This window comes from Schistocerca nitens, unplaced genomic scaffold (assembly GCF_023898315.1).
Source record: "Schistocerca nitens isolate TAMUIC-IGC-003100 unplaced genomic scaffold, iqSchNite1.1 HiC_scaffold_509, whole genome shotgun sequence".
Classification (NCBI taxonomy): domain Eukaryota; kingdom Metazoa; phylum Arthropoda; class Insecta; order Orthoptera; family Acrididae; genus Schistocerca; species Schistocerca nitens.
In genome coordinates, this window is record NW_026046042.1 from 369,740 (window position 1) to 374,128 (window position 4,389).

Consider the following 4,389-nt stretch of genomic DNA (forward strand, 5'->3'; position numbering starts at 1 on the left):
GGCGTGCGGATTGGTATGGTGTCGGCTATTGCGTCCTGGACGGCGCCGGTGAGGGTTTCGACAGCCTCGTCAATTTGGGCTGTCTCGTTAATCGCGTGGATAGGTGGGATGCGACTGTCAAGCGTTTCCTTGAACTGGGTCCAATTTGCGCGCCTGTAGTCTAACATCCTGCGTTGTTCCATGTGCTGCAGTGTTTCTTCAATGTATAGTATAACGGGTTGGTGATTTGAGGGCAGATCGTTTTCAACGGCAACGTTGAGTGTCGTTGTTATGCCCTTGATGAGGGCCATGTCTAACACGTCTGGCCTGTGTCCCCTCCGGTAGGGAATGTGCGTCGGTTCGGTCGGCGCTAGTGTGATGTAGTTTCGTCCTAGTGCGTGTTCGTATAGTTTCTTGCCGTTGGAGTTTCGTATTCGTGAGTTCCAGTCCGGGTGTTTTGCGTTAAGATCTCCAGCGGCTATTACGCGCGGTGATATGTTGAGTATTGTGCTGATGTCGCGTGTTTTGATGTTTTTAGGGCTGTTGTATACTGACACCAGTGTAGTGTAGGCTCCGTTGAACATGACCCTGACGGCGGTTGCCTCTATTTTTTCAAGTTCAGGGAGCACTATGTTTGTGTGTTCTATGTCTTTGTGTATGATGATGGCTGTTCCGCCGTGACCGGAGCCGTCCGGTCGGTCGGTACGATAGACGCAGTAGCCTGTGAAGTTTAGTTGGTTGCGTGGTTTGAGCTTAGTTTCACTCAACAGTGCGATAAGGATACCCTTACGCTCCATGAGCGCGGCGAATTCCGCCCTTTTGTTGTTGATCCCGTCTGCATTCCAGAACAGGATCTGTGTCAGTGTCTGGTTGTTTGCGATGGGGGCGGGGTGTGGCGTGTTATCCATGTATGGGTTTAAACAGTGTGGTGTACGCTGTTTGTATGGCGGCCCAGTGCTGCCCGGGTTGAGCAGTAAAGAGCCGCATGACGAGTGTGGTGACGGCCGTCATGATCTTGTTAAGGATCTGTTCGGACGTGTGATGGGGGAATATTGTTTCCAATAATCTCCCGAATGTTGTGTTGGTGTTGTGTGTGTCGGCCTGTGGCTCGGTTGTGGTGTTGGCGGCCGCTGATGCGGGTGTTGGCGTTATGTGTGGGCTGGCGCTTGTGTTGTTGTTATGTGGAACATGAGGTGCCTGTGTGTCAGATGTGGTCGGGGGTGGGGTAGTGTGTGTGGTAGTGTCGCTGGCTTGCTGACTGTGTGTCTGTGTGTTAGTGTTTTGTTGTCGCTGGGTGCGTTGTTGTGGTGCACGTGTGTTCCCGCTCCTGTTTCCATGTGTTCGTTTACGCCTTCTCTGGGTTTTTGGTTCTGGGGTTCTTTGTGTTAGTGTGTTTTCTTGTGTGGTATGTGTAGGTTCGCAGGCAGTGGCTACGGGGGTTGGGGTCGTGTTGTTTCTGGCGGCTGGTGTTGGTACCGGTGTGGGTGCAGTGTCGTTTGTTGGCTGAGACGATTGTGTTGCTGTCGCAGCGGTTGTGATAGGTGCGTGTGCTGGGCGCAGAGGTTCCGCGGCCTGCACCGCTCCTCCAGGGCGTGTAGCCATGGCGAACGATACTCCGTTCCTGACAGGGTTTGGTGCGGGCCTTGGTCGTGTTATGACGTTGGTTGGCCTTGACTGTTGGTTTTTGCGCCTCTGCGCCTCTCTGTACACGTTGCAGCCCCTGTAGTTGGCCGCATGGGCTTGGCCACAGTTAGCGCAACGGCGTATGTTTTCATGTATCAGTGTACATGTGTTGGATGCGTGTTTGCCAGCGCATCCGCGGCAACGGGGTGCCAGGCCGCAGCGGTGGCCCGAATGACCGAACCGCTGGCAGTTGTTGCATTGTTGGGGGACCTGTGGCGGTTCGTAGATTTCTACCCTTACGTCCATCCGCAGAAGGCTTTTTATCTGCAGAAGGCCGCGGGAGGTGGCCGTGTCGGCCATCTCAACCAGGTAGTGTGGTAGACGGTAATGAGAGCGGAAGCCTGTCATCCTGGAAGCACTTTTGCAGTCGAATCCAAGATAGTTAAGCGCCGCTTGTACTGTGTTGTTTGGGGTACTGGGGTCCACCCCCTTTACCACGTACTGCTGTGTCCGTTCTTCGGCGGTCCTGTACGTATAGTGTTCGATTTCCTTTTCTTTGAGGAAGATAAGGAGATCTTTGTATTCATTGTCAGTTGAAACGTACAGTGAGGCCCTATCCCCAGAGTACTTTGTGTGTAGCGTGCAAGGTGCGTGCCTTTCCGCGAATGTTGTGTTGAGGACGCTGAGGTCCCCGTAGTTTTGGATTACGACTGGGGGAAAACCAGTCTTCTGTTGTGCGGGCGTAGCTGCGGCTGGTACTTGTACGGTGTTGCTGACCGCAGGTCGGGTCGTGTTTGTTGTTGTTTTCGTGTTCCTGACCGGAAGTGCGGGTTTTGGTGTAGGTAGCAGCGCCTTTCGGCTACCTTGCGAGTGTGGTTCCTCGCTTGTTTGCGTGTTGCTCTGTTTGCGACGTGGGCCCTCCACCTGCCAGGGCCCAGTGTAGTGTTGTTCTGTGTCCGCATCTGCGGCTGCTGGTTCCGCCGTTGGAGTCAGCGGCCGCAGTGGGACAGTGGTGCATGAGTCACCAGTTGCAGGTGAGTGTAGCGTAATGTGGGGTGTGTTTGTTTGTGTGGGGGACTCACTTGGGCCGCTGAGGTCGGTTATTAACCGACGCTGGCTCAGCAGTTCCTGCGCTTGCGCAGCGATCTGCCGGTCCTTGTCGGCCAACACCTCCCCAACGGCGGCAAGCGGGACGCTGATGTCGACGGGAACAGCCGACTCTCGCGCCTCTTTAGCTGCAGCCATGCTGCGGGTTAGGGCGGGGGAAACACCGGCGGAATCTGCCATCGTAGTGTTTAGGAGCTTTAATTGGTAAGGTGGGCACGACAATTATGCTTTTTCTGAAAAGAAAAGGCTAGAAGGTCCTATAGAAGAGGGGGGATTGCCCTACGGCCTAGCGTGCGCCGTTGGTGCAGTGGCGCGGCACCTAAAGGAGGTGCGGAGGAAGAGAAGTGGCCTACAGTACGCGGGGTGGTCCGACGTGAACGGGCCCCTGGCACTGATAAACCCTAACAAAGAGCGAGAGAGTCTCGCTAGGTTTGTAACCGAAGTTACGGGTTGCTGCGAGTCAGTGACTCTTGACGACAATAGAGCTTCTCCGCGAGCTACGCGGCTTTTCGACGAAAGGGAGCAAGCTCAACCTTCCGCCGATCCACCGAGCGCTACTGGCGCCTAGAAAGGAACTCTCTGTAGAGCAGAGCGGTCAGCGAGGCCTAAACCCCAATAGCTACCGTTGCACCGACCATCGCCGGCTGAGAGCTCCTTCCGCTACGACGGCAGAAGCGCGTCTGGTGGTGCGAGCTCTCTGCCGCCGCCCCCCTATATAGACTCTGGCCCGCCCTCCCCCCACCACGCGCACCGAGGGCATATAAGCGCGGCGCGGGGCCGCGCGGGCCCGTTGTCAAGGCAGCACCGGACGCTTCGTGTACCGCACGCACCTCCACGCCGCTCTTCCGCTATGGCCCGCACAAAGCAAACGGCCCGCAAGTCCACCGGCGGAAAGGCGCCGCGCAAACAGCTCGCCACCAAGGCGGCGAGGAAGAGCGCGCCCGCCACCGGCGGCGTCAAGAAGCCCCACCGCTACAGGCCGGGCACCGTCGCCCTGCGGGAAATCAGGCGCTACCAGAAGAGCACAGAGCTGCTCATCCGCAAGCTGCCGTTCCAGCGCCTAGTGCGCGAGATCGCCCAGGACTTCAAGACCGACCTGCGCTTCCAGAGCTCCGCAGTCATGGCCCTGCAGGAGGCCAGCGAGGCCTACCTCGTCGGCCTCTTCGAAGACACCAACCTGTGCGCAATCCACGCCAAGCGCGTCACCATCATGCCCAAGGACATCCAGCTCGCGCGCCGCATCCGCGGCGAGCGCGCCTAGAAACCGCGCCGCGCACGCGCGCCCGCCCAACAAAAACGGCCCTTTTCAGGGCCACTAACATCTCTCCGTCGCGAGCAAAACTTTTGTCGGTCTTGCCGCCCCGCAAAACAAACAACCACCAATTCCCCTCCCGTCCACAGCCGCTCTCGCCAACAATCGACGTCATCCCATCCCTCACAATACACACACACACACACAACAGCCGGACGACGTCACCAACACACCGCGGGTGGCTGGCCGCCGCCGTCTCCGAGGCGCGCGCACGCTACGCTACACTACACTACACTACACTACACTACAACGTCAACGCCACCGCGCCTTCCCAATTCCCGCCGGCCACTTCCACGTCTCACGTCCCCCCCCGCCGCTTTCAAAGAGAGAGAGAAGAGACAACACACACACACAAAAGACACGACATC